The following is a 20,233-nucleotide window of genomic DNA, read 5'->3' on the forward strand; positions in this document are numbered from 1 at the left end:
CATGCTGGTTCGAGAGGACTTTTCTGCACTTTAATGGGAGAAGAGGCGCCTAGACACAAAAACGGTTCCTGTTTTTGTGCTTCGGTGTAGTCCGAGAAGTTTGTGGCAATTGTTTGCATGGAACAGTGGCAGGCTTCATGGCCATGCAGGCCCGGCTCTTTCTTGAGGGAGGGGTTGCCATGGCAATTATCTCACCAGGCACCTTTGAGAAATGCCAATTAGCATCAGTAATAACATGAATATTATCATTGTCCAGGCTACAAGGATGAAAAGGTGGGGGGGGGGGTGAGTGAAGGGGAAAACACAGTTAAAAACAAAACAAAACAAAGAATATGGGCCTCTCTTTTAAGGGAAAGGAACCCGATAATACATTTTAAAATATAACTGAGAAATCAGGAAACTTGTTTGCCACCGATTCCAGTACATCTCCAACCAGTGCTGGTTGCATTTGGCTACCTTGGCCAGAAAATCTTAGTGGTGCTCCTCAAATCCACCTTTTGAATGGTAGGACTGGCCCATTCTCTAACATTTGATTGAGAAAAATGGCTACAATGTATTTGTTTCCCTTAGCTGTCATGACATTTATGCTACTTTTGTATAAAAGGATTTGCTTAGAATGAAATTTTGAGCAACTGTGTCATTTTCCCCTTGGGAAGAATTATGGCCTTGGGTACTGAGTTACCTTCTCTGCCGCTGTATGCTTATAGCCAAGCAGGGATCATGCAATCAGTAAGGTGACATCACAGGACTGTAGCTAACCCCATTGGCCACATAACAATGTGACAAGAGGGAGAGCCGCCCTAACACTGCTATCTTCCTTCTGGTGCTACAGTGTCAGGGTGTGCAAGGAATGCACACAATGCAGAACAAAACAGAGAGAAGTCATCCACTCCAAGGATGGGGGTCTCTTCTCTCTCTCCTGCTCTGCTGTGGAGGCAGCTCTGCTTCTCACCTTTGCAGTGCACCGGATGAACATCTCCCTGTTGTCTAGGCAACAGGAGGATGTGCTTCCCCTCAAAGGGGTAAATGTCATCCCTGTTTGCAGGCCCACCTGAAATATGACTCCTTTCTCAGCCCATGAACAGGATCTGCAGTCAGGTCAGGGAGGCCAATTCCACTCAATAAATTATGAGCCATGTATTATTTTCCTTGCTTTTTCACTTTGTGGCTTTCAATCTGTCTCTGTTTCCTTCTAGGACATTTTAACTCATCAGAGCTCCCCTTTCTAAGGTGTTCCTCAAGATAAGTTCACTCATTACTATCGTCTCTTGAGAGGGTGAAGCTGCTTCCAACTTGCCCCTTGGTTATATAGAATGCTGGCTCTCCTCTCCCCATATGTTTCTGTCTGGATGGCCACTTGACAGGGCATAATGGGTTCAACCTAGTGAATAAGGCTTGGAGATTACACCAAGCCCCTAGAATTTGTATGATTATCCCCATCACCACCATGAGCGTCTGGAAAAAAACACCCTCTTGCAGTTTGAATGTCTGCGGGAGAATGAAACAACCTGGAATGTCGAGCTTGGTGGGAAATATTATTTATAGAAGTCTGGCTGGTAAAAGCTGTTTCTGGGTAGGGAAGCCAGCCAACCAGTCAGTGTTTTATTGGCCTGTGGAATAAAATTATATGCATTCTGTCTGGTAACAATTACAGAGGTCTGCAAAAGTGGTAATGCCACCAGAATGTACCAGGGAGAGAGAAAATTTAGGAATATTAATTCACCCAATTAATTGGCACCTGTGCCCTGAGGTACACTGGGTAATCTGTACATAGCTTTCCCACCTCAAAGTTAATCTCCTGCTTGGACTGTAAGCAGGGCTACCAGGTACCTCCTAGCAACCAGGGCCTACTCTGCACACGTTGGATAATGCACTTCCAATGCACTTTAGAAGTAGATTATACTATTCCACACAGAAAAATCCTGCTGCACTTTGAAAGTGCATTATCCAATGTGTGCAGAATGGGCCCAGGAAGCTATGTGGGGGAACTTAGCAGGAGGGTGGCCCACGGTACATGGCAACTAACATAGCAATGTCACTTCTGGAGTGTACTGGAAGCGACCTCTTCATGTCCTGGTAATGCTCTTGCATTTGGGCAAAAACTCTATGGTAAAAATGACCTTTACCACATCCGGAGTGGATATTGATGATGTGATGACATCACTTCTGGTACATGCTGGAAGTGACACTGCTATATTGCCAACAATGTAGGCTGGACCTCCGTCCTGCTCCTAGTAAGTCCCCCCACTGGCCTGCTGATTGGCGGATGGAGGCAGGGGAGGGGGTTTCCCTACCTTCAGCAGAGGTGTGGACTTGTAATATGATGTAGAAATGTTATTCATGGACGTATCAGTAAAATGCCACACAATAAGAATATCCATGCCAAGCCCTGTCAGTTTTTTCCCTGGCACTGCCCCAGACCGGCCAAATTTCATATTCACCAGTCAAGCTATAGCCCGGACCCTTCTTGAAGATGCTACTTCTAAGATATTGGGGAAACAAATTGAAGCTGTATGAAACTGTACCTCTGGAGTGCATATTTGCTTGCTTGCTTGCCATCTGCTCAACCTTTAGAGTTTTGAATAAATTGTTTATGGCAAAGGGTGTTATAGAACTTCCCTTCCAAGAAGAAAAAGTAACCCTGCAACTCACTATCACTTGTGAAAATGGAGAACACAAAATGCAATGGGAAGTAGGGAGATTTTGAGTGTCTTGCTCCCACTGTTCTGACAACAAAGTCCTTGTTTGGATCGTGTTTTCCCCTTGTACAAGTTGAACCCATGATTCTTTTTGTTTGTACTATGTTGTTTCTACATGATAAAATACTGCAATAAATAATTTCTCCTGTTACTTATACACGTTTATCTATTATCTGTCATTAAACCAACACTTAAAAAGTAAGTCATAATTATATTTATTTATTTATTGGATTTATATACCGCCATTCCAAGCAAGCTGGCTCACAGTGGTTCACAGTAAAACACATCATAAATCCAAATTGTAAAACCTCATCTGTTCCACTTAATATTTCTGGTATGGGCTTGGAGGAGGTGCGTGTCTCTTGGCTTAAGGGCTACTCAGTGCTTAACACCCACTCAGGGTGGCTGTCCCACCCACAAGTGCCGCGACCTTCAACCAACTTTCCTGTCTGCCCAGTGGCCAGCCAACTGCCTTCCATCCCCTACTCCTGATCACCCTCTCCTTCTTCCACTTTGCTCCGTGGCTCAGAGGCTGCAAGAGCTGCCTTTCCAGGTCCTGGGGGGAGGAAGAGGCCATCTGCTGAGTTCTTCCACGTTGTATTCCTGAATGCAATGGGCTTTGCCCCTAGTGCAATATAATCTACAACGTATGTTGAACAACGTATGCCACACTGATGTGTACATGAAATCCCATACAACATGTATATCAACCAATCTATAAAAACCAACAGTGAAAAACAGAGATCCAAGACATACATATAAGCGAATCAAAGAAGAAACAATTGAGAAAACATTTGCAAAATCCCACTGAAGGATTATGAATCCCTTTAAAGAAGCGTGTGCCCATATCTTAAGTAACCTGTAGGGTTCTTAAACAACCTGACCTGGATTTCCCCGGCAAGCCTGAACCTGTCAGGTTTCTGAAGCTAAGCAGGGCTGATCCTGGTTAGTATTTGGATGGGAGACCTCCAAGGATTTGGATGGTAATTTCTCCAAGGAACACTAAGGGTCATGATCAGAGCCAGGAAATGACAAACCACCTCTGAATGTCCCTTGTCTTTAATCTCCTGACTACACTACACTACCAAAGCCACATGATAAATAAAATGATAATTCTTGAGCTCAGTCTTAAGTATTTCCTTCTGTGTTTACAGATTGCAGTTCCCCTCTTCACTGCCTAAGCTGCAATCTGACCTATGGTGCAAGATGTAGATCTAACGCTGAGAAATCTATCCACATTTTCCATCTCAGGACCTACTTCCACCTTCTTGAAGCGCTGGTATCACTCACATTTGTGTCTATAGTTTCGAGTTCATTTCCTATTTTCCAGTTGAGGGGATTCTGCCGGGAGCAGTCAGTGCCAAAGATTAAAACAATTTAGGGAGCAGACAATCCAATTGCTTCCTTTGAAGACGCCAGCAAATTGGATATCTGCAAGAGGCAAGCAAATTTTATTATCAACAGATAGTTTGCTACTCAACTATCCTTAGGAATCGCCAAGTGTTCGTAGAGTTTAATTAAAAGGGCTTAGTGGAGCCAAGAAGATTCCCCCATCAGCTTTGAGGACAAGGTAGATCAAGGACCTACATGAGCCATCTTTAACTTCGCCAACCTCCAGGTGGTGGCTGGAGACCTCCCGTTATTTCAAATGAGATCAGTTCTCCTGGAGAAAATGGCCACTCTGGAATGTGAGCTATGTTATATTATAACCCATTGAAGTCCCCCCTCTCCCCAGACGCTGTCCTCCACAGGCTCCAGCCCTAAAACCCCCAGGCATTTCCCAACCTGGAGCTGGCAACCCTGGCCATATCACAGGGTTACTTCACCTCTGCTGTTGCACTAGCTGTCCTGTGTGGGCCACCCAAAACTGCTCTAGTCAAACCAAGCAGGACTATAAGCCACAGACTGCAAGTTCCTCCCTCCTTCTTAGCCTAAATGCCTCTGCTGGTAAATGTCGTAGGTGAGGGTGCTCAGTAGGGATAGTTCTGAAATTCTACCAGACTGAATTTCCCTGTGACTTTTCAGGTTACAAATGACCCAGTGTTGTTCAGTGGTTCTCAACCTGGGGGTTGGGACCCCTTTGGGGGTCGAACGACCCTTTCACAGGGGTCGCGGCAGGGCAAGCAGCTTGGGGGGCACCGCCACTGTTGCTGCTCCTCCTGAAGGCGCCCGCCAATTTATATATAATTTATAACCAATTTATGTACGATCATGAACAATGGTTCTTCACGCCATTGGTCAGTTTCGGTTTAATGTCTGTGAAAGAACACTTGCATAATGTTGTGAAGGTCACTACAACAGGAGGAACTGTATTAAAGGCAGGTTGAGAACCACTGCTGTAGAAGAACTGGTGCTCTAGAAATCCCCCATTCTCTATGACAGTTTTTGCATTCCTCCCTTCTCTGCTGCCAACCCTGAAATCACTGACCTGTTTGTCTGAGTGGCAGCACAGGCCAGTTCGGAAATGGGACACCAGCAATGGTGGAATTCCTAGAAATCCGTTTTTTACTTATTAAAGCAGGGCCCAAGGGGGGCTATTTCGGGGATCTTCAGCATGGGAATGTGTGCATTCCGTTTTTCACAGCATCTGCCATTTTGAGTGTTTTGGCATGCTCTTTTCCTCCTCGCTGTCCTCCCTCCTTCCTTCCTCCCCCTCCCATGGGAAAGGTACCCTAGCACCCCCCCCTTCTATACACCCTGCATCTCTACCCCCAATAGCTCCCCTTCATTCCACATTGCCTCACCTCCCCCCTCCTCCCTCCCAAGATTTTTTTTAAAGGGTTATCACATTACAACACTGCAGGACTGAACAAGCAAGGGTGTTAGTTGGCAGTTATAAATTATTATTGGACTCTGAAGAAGAATGTTGTAACTCAAAACAAGGACCACAATCTAACTTGTCAGAATTTGGAGAACAGGAAATAAAGAAGTGAGAAGTGAACTTGCTTTAGCCCCTGAGCTTCTCTCAAAAGCATCAGCTGCACGACACTGTCTATATCCACAGGTTGGTGGTTTGTTCTGTCGTTGGCGTTTCTGAATATTTCTGTGCATCCTCGTTGTTTTTGGCGTGCCCAACAGAAACCAGCCTAGTAAAACTATCACCGTGCCTTCTTCTCTGAGTCTCCTCTTCCAGCTGTCAGCAGTGGCTCGCACCACTGATTCTCTTAATATGCTGGGAACAGGAGAACACAGAGTGTCGGATGTTGCCTGCAATGGATGGCTTAGGAGTCATTTTCTTTCTTTTTATTGCCATTACATTATTTTTAAATTGCCCCTCACAGCACTTATAAATGGCTTCTCCCATCCAGCTGAACTCTATCTGGGGAACCAGGGAGTCTGCCGTGCCGTGCGGAGGGTCAGGGAGGCTTGTGCCATGTTGTCATTTGAAATAATAATCTGGCAATGCTCTCTGTCTTCTTCCTGCGCACAGAGGCATGGTCAGGGCTACCTGTTGCAGGGCCACCGAGGGCAGAAATCATAACCCTTGCTGGGATAATAGCCGGGATCATCTCATCAGCTTGAGGGGGGCAGGCAGAGGGACTGTTTCTTCAAAGGACAGCATTCTCACTGCATTGTGAGTTTAATCGCCATCGCAAAAGGGAATGAAAGCGGCTTTTTATTCCAATCTCACTCAAGAAGAAGTAGAGTTGGGTTTTGTACCCTGCTTTTTCACTGCCCGAAGGAGTCTCAAAGCAGCTTACAATCATCTTCCCTTCCTTTCCCCACCACAGGCACCCTGTGAGAACAGGACTATCAGGACTGTGACTGGCTCAAGGTCAAGCAGCTGGCTGCATGTGGAGGAATGGAGAACCTGACCCAGTTCTCCAGACTAGAGCCACCACTCTTAAACTCCACACCACACTGGCAGAAGAGAAATCATGTGTGTTTTGTGATGTTTCGTGTATATATACGTCCAGAGCTTATGGCATCCCTCTAGATCTCTCTTTATCTGGTTACTGTGCACTGGAAACTGGTTTGTACAGACATGTGTGTTAATGGACTTCTCTGTGCTCGGAGACTAGCAGCTGAATGCAGGAGCTGATTCCAGGAATGAGTGGCATGCATCTAAGGTTGTCAACCTCCAGCTAGGGCCTGGAAATCTCCCACTATTACAGCTGATCTCCAGAATACAGAGATCAGTTCCCCTGGGGAAAATGGCTGCTCTGGAGGGCAGACTGTATGGTCCCTCCCCTTCCCAAACCCGACCCCAGGTTCCACCCCCAAATTCCCCATGTATTTCCTGTCCTAGCAACCCAACTTGTGTGTGATGGCTCAGTTTATTGTCCTGTGCAAATTACGGCCTATTCTTACATGTCTCTTATTGTTTGAGTCGAATGTATTTACTGCATCTGTACCCTTTCCCACCTCCCCAATAGGACCCAAAGTGACTTACAGCATTATCGCCTTCTCCATTTCCCCCCACAACAGTCCTGCATGATAAATTAGGCTGAGAGTTTATGAGCGGCCAAGCTTCCATGAAAGAGTGGGGAGTCATACCTGGGTTTCCCTGATTATAGTCTAACAACTGGATCCTAGATCCGGGGGGGGGGGGGTCAGTGGGAGGGTTTCTGGAGTTCTGGCCCTGCTGGTAGACCTCCTGATGGCACCTGGAGTTTTTTGGCTACTGTGTGGGTCATTGGCCTGATCCAACATGGCTTCTCTTATGTTCTTATGTAACCACACTAGCTGTCAATAAAGGTCAATAAAGGTCAGTCAAATCACAAGTCCACCTTGGTTCCGTTTAGTCTGCCTGCCAGTGATTCTCCAGGCTCTTTAGCACAGAAAGAGCTTTCCCAATGCTTGATCCATATAGACGAACTCAGGAGGCCAGGGCAGAACCAGGAACCTTTTGCAGTACCAAAATGGGAGCTTTCTGCATGCAGAGCCTATAATTTCCCACTGAAACGTTGTACCATCCCTTGTCTACAAATGTTGCGGTTATCAGGTGGTGGAGATGCATGTGTGAATACCTGAAGGCGGAATATGTGAAATGTCCTCCACTGAAAAGCCAGCACTGCATCTAGGCTGACTGTGTTTCCGCATTCAGACAATCAAAGATATCCTCATTTGGTGTCATCGCAATCCAGTGAGGAATGTGCATGGGTGGCATTGCAAGGTGCATACATTTTATGGGGCAGAATGTGATGTAAGGCAATTGGAAATGGCATGCACATAAGGAATTATGACTTCTATTTTCAGAAGTGAAATTGAAACAGGATTTCTTTTTTGAATGGTGTCAAACTGACAGGCATGAGAAATTCAGCACCAGACCTAGTTGGGTTTCTCAATGAGAAGATTAGTAATGGTAGAGAAACCTCAATGAAGAGAGTTGGCAGCAGCACTGTCATTCTGGGGATGAACAGATTTCCCCCTTCCTATTCTGCTGATGTTCCAGAAGTTCCCTCTACTTTGCTTTTTCATTCTTCCTTAATTCTTGTTCGACAGGAATAAATTCTAAAGTGAATTCTGGAAATGGAACATGTGCAGTTTTGCCCCTGCTTTTATTCCTTCCTTTCATTTGTATTGCTTTCTATTTCTGTGTTTCCAACACCCGCATATCCTTGAATATAGCATAGAACAAAACCAACGTGGTACTGGGATCATACAAGCAATAGTATTCGGCTGCTTTTCCAGTCACGCTTAACTGATGCGCATATGCTAAATTACCACCTACATTAAAAAAAAATCCTATTAAAATTGCTTTTGGGACATGGTTTTTCAGTGGAAGACTGAATACACATGGAAGGCACATGGAAGGTAATTGGGCCACATAACTCCCTGCACCACCTTCAGAAATAACAAATGGAAGAACAGAGAAATTTTAATTCATTATTTCAGTGCCAGAATACCTAAATCCAAGGACAAAGTCAGATGTGAAGAATGTCTGAAGTTTCTCTTTTAAATAATCTTCCCTTGTAATGTGAAGCCACAGGTTAAGTTAACCCCAGCTCACATGGGGGTGATAGGGAGGCCAAACATCCCTCTTCCTTTATCCTACAGGAACTGAGCATGTAGCTAAATGCATAAGCCAGAGTCCTCTGCAGCCCGCAGCAGGTGTGCCCGTGTGGAAAGCATTCCCAGCAGGTAGACACTGTGAAAACCTCTGATCTAAGAGGGGAAAGTGATACAGTTCTTTTGAACATCAAGATCAAACATTACAAAAATGAAGATTTAAGCTCCCCCTCCCTGACACACATACACAATACAACCCACAAGCCATTTATCAGGACGGTTGTAGCTCTTGACCACACAGTGAATGATTTATTAAATCTTAATATATTCCATAAAGAGTCCTCATATTTCCATAAATGTGTCACATCCACCTAATACATAGTAATGAACCCTCTCCTAGGGTAGATAAATAAGATCTAAGCATGCCATGCCAATGTTTATCAAAGAGAGATATGCTGAATATCGAGTTCTTTAAAGTACCATTCTTCATAGCACATCACAGCCGGATTCGGCAGTGTATAAGGTGTCCCTTCAATTAGAATCCCCAACAGGCCTGTAGTATAAAAGAAAGACAGTTTATTTAAGAATGTGTCTGAATTTCTTCCTGTATAAACCTCGTCCCTGGTTTTGAAGTTCTGAACTACCTGGTCAGCTTCCCCAAGGAGACATGATTTCAAATCTCTAATTCCTGATGTTTCAGCCTCCCAATCACCATTTTAGTGTTGCTTTCCTCTTTTATCAACCCAAGTTATAATTCTTTCTCTGTTCCTCGCACCGTCTGACCTCCTTAAAATATATGCATTCTTTCGACATTATCTATGTGTCCATAAATCAGTGTTATGCATGATATGTATATTTTATGTAGAAATTATGTACGTTGCACATATAAATACTGTAGATGATTAAAACAAAAACAATGGGCATACCCCACAAAATTAAATCTGCAAGAAGAATTAGGAATTCTACATTATGCCATTTTTCAGGTTCCAAATTTAGTTCCCTGTGCATATACTATTTGGGGAAATTTGTAGTTCCTTCAGGTCATTTGTATCTTTCCTTTGCTTTCCCTTGCTTTCTGAATGTGTGCATGGATCCAGCCCAGCTCAGGGGCAAGTTTTATGCGATTATTCGGTGAGCTGTATTTTGGGAGAGGTTGTCCACTGAAAGGAATATGAGGATTTGAATACAGGTCTGGTCAGTCTGACCGCTGTTGCTTGTATAACACAATACATAGCATAATGACATGAGCACATTCATTATGTGATCTCTGGTTGGCTGGATTTGTGCAGGAAGGAGAATAGAGGAACAACCAGAAGAAAATGGTGCCACAGCAGTAGCATGTATGGGAAAGAATGAAACCAAGCAGAGCTGGGAGTAGGGAAATATTCCCATTCTTCTGGGGGGCAAATTCTCTCTGTCCCCTGACAATGGAAGAGCCCCATAACATGTGGATTGCTCTGATCACCAAGTATCACTTGAGATGTGATAATGATCTATGAAGAGGGCTTCGATTTCTCCCTTATCCATTGTTTTGGTGGCCTTTTTCCGAAAGGCAGTTGTTAATTGTAGGAAGGGGCATGTGCATGTACATGCAGACGATGGCAGTTTGATCAAGGCACAGGGACAGAAGGGAAGGAAAAAACAGAGACAGTCTCTTCTATCAGTAGAAGCCTTCTATAATGGGGGCGGACCAGATCCACAAAGTCCAACCCGATGCGTTTTACGAACAACCCCCAAACAGATTAATTTTCAATCAGTTTCAATCAAGGAAGGCAATCTTTGATATGTGGGACTGTTGCAGTTGCATTAACTGGGCTTGGGGTCGAGAAACGTTGCCAATAATATTAGGAAACCGAAGCATGAAAAGCAGCTTTCCTCTTGAATGGCAAGGAGTGACAGATTCGGTTTCTTAAAATGAAGGCACACTCAAGCTTCCGTGAGTCTGAATTTTGGTTCCATTTGAATATCTCCCATGTAGATTTTGGATTGCTCTTGTGCAAATCAACACATCTCCCAATCTGTTGTACGGGAATGGCGTCCAGGGGATCGATGGCACAGAACTGGTACAAGAGAAAAGAAATCAACCATCAAGAGAGGCAATGTACAAAATGGAAAAGGAAGTGTTCCCCACCAACTCAGCACTACCTCAACCGGGAACCTGTATCTGTGGGGGCGGATCCAACAGCTCTTCCATCCAGTCTTCCAATTTGCCTGCTCACTGCAGTTATCATTCTGATGTGGGTTTTCATCCACATGAATGCTTGGCTTAGCTTGATCAGTGGTCAGAAAAGGTATCCTCTTCTCAGGCCTGGCTTAAGGATTCACGGGCCCCTTAGCACCAGAGCCAGTTTAAGGGTTTTTAGGGCCATAGCAGAGCACAACTGGTGCAGTTCCATGTGTTGCACAAGTAACAAAACCCCCCTTCCATGTATAGTTGTTGTTTCCATCTTGAAGTAACCAGAACTCTGGTTGCAGCAGTTGCATTAAAAAAGCATTCTCTGGCATGCATAGCGAGAAAGATACTTAACAACATATGTTTTGGATCTAATGGACACTTAATTCCTTAAATTTTCCGCATTACACCATGTAAAGGTAAAGGTAAAGGTATCCCCTGTGCAAGCACCGAGTCATGTCTGACCCTTGGGGTGATGCCCTCCAGCGTTTTCATGGCAGACTCAATACGGGGTGGTTTGCCAGTGCCTTCCCCAGTTATGACCGTTTACCCCCCAGCAAGCTGGGTACTCATTTTACCGACCTCGGAAGGATGGAAGGCTGAGTCGACCTTGAGCCGGCTGCTGGGATTGAACTCCCAACCTCATGGGCAAAGTTTTCAGACGGTTGCCTTACCACTCTGCGCCACAAGAGGCTCTTGACCATGTATATCCATCCAAAAACGCTTTAACACATTTGCAGGACCGCCACATATGAAAAAATGAACCAATAGTGTCGTGACATCTCCAGCAGTTCCCATCCGACTGACTAGACATTCTACGTATACCTTTTGGGGCTAAATGTGTTGGACTTTTGTCTCTTAGCAAGAGCCAGCCACAGGCTGTCAGTCAAAGAATTAAACTGTTTGTTTACAGTTGTTGCTAGTGGGGGCAGGCAGAATGGGTTAAGTGGTATGTTTTAGATAATGCAGATTTGGCTTGCTGGAGCCATTACCTGACTCAGCTTTGTCACATCCTCAAGTTTAGCAGGAAGAGAAGCTTTTTACGTCCTCCCTTTGTGTGAGAAGAGCTCTGCTTTAGGCAGTCAGATCCATCTTGAATCTTCACCATGCAACAGCTAAAGCAGTGGTCCCCAACCCCAGGTCCGGGGACCGGGACCGGTCCGTGGATCACTCGGTACCGGGCTGCAGCTCCTCCTCGTCCTCATCCCCAGCTGCTGCCTCGGGGGCTTTCCTGCCACTCTGCCACTGGCTCACCTTTGGTGCTCTCCAGCGGCCGCCATGGCTGGGGCTCCCCCTTGGCGTGGCACTGCGCAGCTGCTGCTGGCAGCACCCCCAGCTGGCGGTGGGAAGTCAGGGGCGCCAGTGGAAAAGCAAGTGGAGCAGGGGCTCAGACGGTGGTGGTGACGTCCCTCGGCAAAAGACTAGCCCCCCCCCAGGCCTCAGTAAAATTGTCAAGCATTGACCGGTCCCCGGTGATAAAAAGGTTGGGGACCACTGAGCTAAAGGACAAAGGTCCTGAGTGAGCTATAGGAAGCTATGCATTTTCTTGTTTTGTCTTCCAGTTTCCCCTATCCTGTTTAGCTAGTAAAATTGTCTTTTTATATACAGAATACCTGCCTTGTCTGGTCTCATCATTTCTACAATAACTCTGCTAATTTTTATTACATTAACTCCCTCCAGTATTTTTTTCCCAACACCTCTAAAACATTTTTGTCATTCTTAAATATTCAAAGGTGTTCTCCCACGGAGCTCTGGGTGCAGGGAACAACCAACCAGGGGTGGTCCTCCCTCTCCCGCCCTGCCTGTGAACGTTCAGAAGGACCTGACTGACAGTCTGTGGGGAGCAGAATCGTGGACTAGGCGGGCCTTCGGTCTGATCCGGCAAGGCGGTTGTTTCCCTCTGAGCCGCACTGAAGCAACAGTTCCCTCTGCAGCGGCAAATGTTGTCAAGCATCTGTTGAGCATCCTGTGGGCTGTTGCATCTTTCACTGCTGTCACCCTGGAGGCTGTGACTGGCTTAATAAGGCTGCCATTGTGTGTCCCCCCTCCCCAAATAATTTCCCCTTAGCAACACAGTGCGGCTTTCTGGGACGCTCAAGCGGCCTTAGGGCTCCTGGTTGCCGGGGCCGCTCTGGCTCGTCTCTGCCGTATTTCAGCTGACAGGCTGAATTTTCTTTGGGGTGGTGAATCTTGTCAGCAGTTGGGATGACACTCATTACTCTGTGGCTCAAACATTGTGCTGCTGAGTGACACGCGGAATCCTCCCTGACACTTCCAAGGGCTTCCCTTCACACTTCCTTCGCTGTTCTCGTGGCTGGGATCACCTTGCTGGCCTTGAACTCTGGGATCAGCCGCGGGTGAATTCCTGCACTGGGATTTTACTGTGTTGAAAAAGAGGGTTTCTTTTTCCGGGGAGAGGGATCACTCCTTGTGGTGTGTTTCCACTCTGTGCAGAGGAACAGGAGAGGAAGCAGATGGGCTTCCAGGTTTGCACAGCTGAGTGGACTCCTGTTAAGTGCTGGGACAGACAAAGGTGGCCTGTAGCCAGCAAGCAGCTAGGAAAGAATCTATTCTGTACAATATGCAAACCAGCCCAGAGACCTTCATGATGCTTAGACAGGACCTCCTGGCCTGTTATGGCTCATTGTTTCAAGATAGGGATGCTCCCAAAACTTTCCCCCTCTAAACATCTCTCTCTGGATTCTGGAGCTCTGCATTACCTGCTCTTGTTTTTGGACCAGAACTGATGGTGAATTCTTAACATATTACTTTGTCGTGGGGAGGCACCTTTGGAATTTTGTATGATGTGCTGTTCACTGTAACTTCTTACTTCTTCCTCTTAATATGTACTCTTTCAATTTACCCCAGTGTTGCCAATTCAGCAGCATGTGCTGCTAAATTGTTGCAACAAAGCAACCTTGGTGTAATTCTGCACACAACACCTTGTCCAGTGCCTTCAAGGAAGCTTCCAATTCCTTCAATTGAGTTTAACAGGAAAGTGGTAAAGACAATAAACATAGTAGAAACACACATGTGCATATCTGGGGTCTTAAAGGCATAGGTAGGGATGCTATACCGGGATGCTATAAAGTCATAGGTTCATATTTTGTGAACAGCATTTAACATATGTCTTGCCATAACTTTGACTTTCTTCCATTTTGTTTGCTTCTGCCATCCTTCTCCACATGACCGATGTGCTCATGTGCATTAACAGAACACCAAAGAAAGAATTCCTCCCTGTGTCTTTTTGAGATAGGGCGGAATGAAAACTGAAACATAATTGAATAAATATGAGCATCTGGAATGTGCAGATTCCAGTGCACATTCTCATGGGGGAGGGGAGCAGTGGTCAGGTGTGCAGGGCACAGGCATCCAGTGGAAAACTGCATGTCTTCTAAGTCCTGTCAGCTTCAAATGCCATGACGTGTATGTGTGTCCTCCAGTGCAAAGGTGTGCTTCCTAAAGGGGAACATGGTACATCTTGAAGTCAGTTTCAGGTCATAACATGAATCCCTCTCCCTCACCCGCCCATGCATATGGCTTATTAAACTGTATGTTGTGATCTGAGCAGGGGAAATGATTCAGTTTTTATGTCAAACGTAGATGATAATATGCATCCTTTTAGCCCCATATGGTTTACGCTGCTTAAAGATGTGCTTCCCAATGAGGCACATAATATGGCCCTATTACTTGATATAGAGAATTTCTAAGACTAATTCTGGAATTGGTGCATGGGCAAATCACCACAGTGCACTGTTCCTTGGGTTTATAGATTTCATTTATTCCCTTGACGTGACTGATGCACACATGCTTATTTGTAAAACCCTGCCCCCCCAACAATCTCAATACACATGATGGGGGGTGGGAGTGGCTTTTGCCCCGATACGCACCTGCATTTGGGAAAATCCACAGAAAATGAGTTTTGACATAACCATACGTAGAATCAGATGGAGATTCCAGCTCCTGCCTCACTTTTATAGTGCTTGTCAATGCGCATGAGCATGTTGGTCATCTGGAGGAAGATGGAAGACGCAAACAAAATTATAGAAAGCCAAAGTTATGGCCAACCAAACATGTGAAATGCTGTTCCCAAAATATGAATTTAAGGAAGGCTTTCTAGTGGGTCATTTCCACCTTGCAATCTAGACTGCGGGAATTCTGGACCTCTAAAATGTGAGAGAAATTCCAGTGAGGAGAATTTGGGATCTCTGTGCCCTTAAGAGGAATGAAAGGTTTGTACACCCCAGCTGTGGGATTAGCATCTTCCCTAGGCCATCTGTAGCATTGCCAACTCCAGGTTCAGAAATCCCTGGAGATTTCAGAGTGGAGCTTGCAAGGGTAGGATTCAAGAAGGGACAGGGCCTCAGCAGGGTATAATGCCCTACAATCCACCTTCCAGCAGCTATTTTCTCCAGGAGAAAGATGAAGAAGAAGAAGAGTTGGTTCTTATATGCCGCTTTTCCCTACCCGAAGCGGCTTATAGTCGCCTTCCCATTCCTCTCCCCACAACAGACACCCTGTGGGGTGGGTGAGGCTGAGAGAGCCCTGATATCACTGCCCGGTCAGAACAGATTTATCAGTGCCGTGGCGAGCCCAAGGTCACCCAGCTGGTTGCATGTGGGGGAGCGCAGAATCGAACCTGGCATGCCAGATTAGAAGTCCACACTCCTAACCACTACACCAAACTGTTTAAAACAAATAAACAAACAATATATGTAGTTAGGAAATCAGCTGTAATTCTGGGAGATTCCCAGCCCTCACCTGGAGGTTGGCAACTGTACAACCTGGACACTTCAGACTTGTCAAAGAGCCCCGACCTCCACCTGGCATTTCCCCCCTCTCAGAGGATCCATTGGCTCATGTCCAAAGGCATACTTCGGTGGTGTTGCTAACCTATAACAAATCCAGAACTGTTTGTCTCTCGTTCTTCCCTTTGCCAGCTCACTGCTTTTAACTTTTGTGGGTTTCGTCTGGGCCTGGTGTGCTAATGCAGCTCTGTCCCCAAGGGATTGGCGCTGCCTTTGGAAAACACCATGCCTGGCCATGCATTGTTTCTTAACGGCTAGCAAGGACTTGGGTCCCTTTTATCGTCTTTTCGCGTTTTGCCAGCTTTGTCCTGTTTCCAGGACAATGCCTCGCGCAAGCTGTTTCCCCCTGATTTGACAGCATTTGGCACCCCACCTTTCCACGATGATGCGGCCGAGGGAGGGAGGAGCCGCACGCTTCGGTATCTGCTCTTTCTCTCTGCCTGCACGGTCACCTCTCCGAGAGTTGGGCTAGCCTCTCTGGCTCTTCGAGTGGGCCTCCTCCCCCTGGGGAAAGGGTCGGAGAGCTCTGCCAACCATGTCTGTCACGAGATGGTAAAGAGACTCCGCTCCCGGGATGGGGGCCTTCAGCTTGGCTGCGCTCATTTGGGCTTGTTTGGGGAATGCCAACCTCATTGTGTGTTCTCTTGGCATGGGGACCGCCGCCGCTTCCCTGGTGCCAGCTGTACAAAGCTCTATACTAGATCATATATCTTCCTGACAGATGAATACCTGGGACTGGTGCCTCCGCTCCCTTCCTTGGCAAAGGACAGCAGTGTGCCTCCGCTCTTGCGTGCCGGAACCTGTCAGTAGACTGACGCTGGAGCTTTTAGCCATGAAGGGCCTCAAAGTGGCTAAGTCGTTCCTGCGGAGGGACCCTAAGCACTACCCATAATGCTTTGTGGGTCTTCCACAAGGAGACCCACATCCGAGAGGAAAGCAGCAAACCAATTTTAAAATTCACGGCATCAACAATGTTAATTGCGACTTGTTATGCTTCTACACTATTGTGGAACTTCCCACTGGGGCAGTCTTTCTCAGCCAGGGTTTCGTGAAACCCTGGGGTTTCTTGACGGTCATGGAAGGGTTTCCCGAATGGGTGGGCGTTAATTGATTTTTATGTATATTTTAAAATTCTTAAACATTTATCAGGTGGTATGACCATATGTGGTCCTGTTGACCTGCACCCACTCCCAAATTGGCCTGGAGGGGGTGGGAAGGGAAGGGGAAGGGCCCCAATGGGCATGTCCACAGCGATGCTTCCCAACCTTATTCTGCAGGATTGCGCCACTTCTGGGGTTTCTCGGAGCTTGAAGAATGTTTCAGGGGGTTCTTAATGGTAAACAAAAAGCTGAGAAAGGCTGCTCTAGGGTGTCTACCCCAAGAATATTAGCATTTCAGAGATGCCCATGCGGATGGATGACAAAGAGAGGAGAGAGGCAGGCAAGGTGAGGTCTGGTCTGTGCATTTTAATCCCACCCTTCTGCCTGGGGGTTTATGTGGCTCTCCCTTCTTCCACTATCCTCACAATGACCCTGTGAGGAAGGCTAGATCAAAAGAGAAAGATTCAGAGTGGGGTTTTCAGAACTAGCCGGGATGTGAATTCTGATTAGAATATCATAGAATCATAGAGTTGGAAGGGACCTCATGGGTCATCTAGTCCAACCCCCTACACTATGCAGGACACTCACATCCCTATTGCTCATCCACTGTAGCCTGCCACCCCCTTAAGCCTTCACAGAATCAGCCTCTCTGTCAGGTGGCTATCCAGCCTCTGTTTAAAAATTTCCAAAGATGGTGAAAGATATCATGTGCATATCATGTGCACATATATGAGTGCACATGCGCACACACACACATGCATTCTGATAGTCCATATTCTGGAATGTGTGCCTGCATGCAATATTCTGTTTGTGTAGCTTATATTTATTTGTTATATAGAGTGATCTTTTGAGGTCTTCTGTTTAAAAAAAAGTTTGCCAAAATTCATTGGCTGTGCAAATTTCACTGGAGGCAAATGTGCCAGATATATTTTATTTTTTAAAACTGGATAATGCCTTCTCAGAAATGTGAGATTTCACAACTTCTTATGAAAGCAGCAACATAACCACTGCATTTGTTTTGTCTGTCTGTCTGTCTGTCTGTCTGTCTGTCTGTCTGTCTGTCTGTCTATCTATCTATCTATCCATCCATCCATCCATCCATCCATCCATCCATCCATCCATCCATCCATCCATCTATCTATCTATCTATCTATCTATCTATCTATCTATCTATCTATCTATCTATCTATCTATCTATCTATCTATCTATCTATCTATCTATCATCTATCTATCTATCTATCTATCTCTGAAACTGATAGTGCTGGATAAAAGTTTGCACTGGGAAGCAGCTGGCGGCCTCTCTGAGCCTGCGAAATGATATTAACATTTTATTATTCTAAGGTGAGCTTTTTAAAACGGAATTTTAAATGTTACCCTGCTGTTTCGGAACACAAAAACCTTTAATTTTATGCAAATGAACAGCGAGGAGCTGAGCGCCTTAATGTAAACGAACACTTTCTTTGAACAAAGAGGTTGGAAGTGAACAAGAGAGAGAGTGAGAGTGAGAGAGAGAGAGAGAAAATATTCCCATAGATTCTTTAATTGCTGTCTGAAATTATGTAAATCCCAGCACTAGGCAGAACGCAATTATCCGGTGCCCCTCTCTGCCACCACTGCTAATGTCTAACAAACTATCGGTAGGTGACATTTAGTGGAGGTAATGCAAATGAGAATTAATTTTTTTTCCAAGACAAAGGGCAGCGGAAAGATCACCTCCTTCATATACAGTAAAAGGAAACTGAAGGGGGGGGGATGGTGGAGGGAGGTGTTAGCAGAAAATCATCACTGGCCAGGAAGGAAATAGCGGGGATGGGAGGCAGCAGAAGGAACAGAGGGATCAGCCAAGATTTCGGGGAGGCAGAGAGCACTGTTGTTATTTTTGTTTGGCAGTCTTTTTTTTAAAGTTATTTTGGCACGAGGGAGGGGGGAAGGAGGAATCTGGAAAGCCCTTAATGGCCTTTTCCTGGGCGTTGTCTAGGGAGCACTCAGGATTTATCACCTGGTTGTGCTGATAACTAGCCATAATTCTATTAAATATTCAGCATGTGGCTTTTGCTACACAACGGGTGAGGGTAAGTGAGTGGGGTTGGGGTAGATGGGCGTGTGTGGAAGAAAGAAACTTCCTCTGCTGATCTTGGTGCCCAGATCCTGCACCAGCTCCCTTCCAAGCACCCCACCTCTACGCTATTTCAGTCATGGACTGCACCTGCCCTGGTCTGACCTGTATGTCCCCAGATGTTCTCGCCTCCCAGCAAGCACTACCTCCCCACCACAGCCCTAGAGCGTTCATTGCTGGAGCCCCAAGACCCCACAAAATCCCCTTGGAGACTCTCCGATCCACCACCTGCTTCCACCGACACAATAAACACAGCAGTGCATGTACCTGACCATGAGTTCCTGGAAGGAGGGCAGGAAAGAAATGCACCGATAGAAGAAAGGGTTCCACACACCTCAGTGGCCTACTGAAAATTATCCTCACCCATCTGTTTGTTTAAAAGCAGAAGTGAGCAGCAGGCTTCCTGTTTCGTGAAATTTTATTTATTTAGTTACCTTAATAGTCCTCCTTCCCCACTTGGACTCAAAGCAGATTACACATGGACCGTTTCTGCCTTAGCGATATCATTTAGATTTGCATTTTTAAAGGGCCAATTTTTTAATCAATTTCTGCATTTAAATTCGCCTTTCTAAGTGCATCTAACTTTCCAGGTGCACTTAGAAATTCCCAGTTACAGAGATTCCATTAGCCAAGGCATAATCTTGTGGTGCAGAGTGGTAAGACAGCAGACATGCAGTCTGAAGCTCTGCCCATGAGGCTGGGAGTTCAATCCCAGCAGCCGGCTCAAGGTTGACTCAGCCTTCCATCCTTCCGAGTTGGGTAAAATGAGGACCCAGCTTGCTGGGGGATAAACGGTCATGACTGGGGAAGGCACTGGCAAACCACCCCGTATTGAGTCTGCCATGAGAACACTAGAGGGCGTCACCCCAAGGGTCAGACATGACTTAGTGCTTGCACAGGGGATACCTTTACTTTTAATCTCATTCGGGGTTGCCCATTGTGGAAATGCATGCATTTGGTGTTTTCCCCATGCCCACCATTTTGTAGCTTGGGAACGCCCCTTTCCTCATTGCCAGTCACAGTTCTCTCAGAGCTCTCTCAGCGTCACCTACCTCACTGGGTGTCCATTGTGGGGAGATGAAGGGAAGGTATTTGTAACCCACTTTAAGACCCTTTCAGGTAGTGAGAAGTGGGATATAAAAAGCAACTCATCTTCCAAAAAAAAAAATCATACATTCAGCTTTCAGATTAGGTGGTGCACAATGGCCAAGGTGGTAACATCATGGAATTATTCCTTCATTTGGGGTATAGATGAATATCTTTGCTTCGGTCCCTATCTGCTGAAAATCTGTCCCTGGATGAATGGCTTCCTCCATTGCTGGGCCTTGCGCATCATGTGCTTCATAAGCCAGTTGCATTTTCTCCCTTCTGCGTGTGACGCTGG

The 20,233-nt window shown here is 46.0% G+C and overlaps 1 long non-coding RNA gene across 1 annotated transcript; it reads right to left on the bottom strand.

Moving 5' to 3' along the window:
- Window positions 1-13,989: 13,989 nt before the first annotated feature.
- On the bottom strand, window positions 13,990-16,115 carry LOC143821683 (uncharacterized). Its single transcript, XR_013225867.1, has 3 exons — window positions 16,006-16,115; window positions 14,715-14,836; window positions 13,990-14,283 (listed from the first exon to the last, which is right to left on the bottom strand). It is a non-coding gene; the product is annotated as an uncharacterized LOC143821683 (long non-coding RNA).
- Window positions 16,116-20,233: the final 4,118 nt, after the last annotated feature.

Source organism: Paroedura picta, chromosome 12 (genome assembly GCF_049243985.1).
Source record: "Paroedura picta isolate Pp20150507F chromosome 12, Ppicta_v3.0, whole genome shotgun sequence".
Taxonomy (NCBI): domain Eukaryota; kingdom Metazoa; phylum Chordata; class Lepidosauria; order Squamata; family Gekkonidae; genus Paroedura; species Paroedura picta.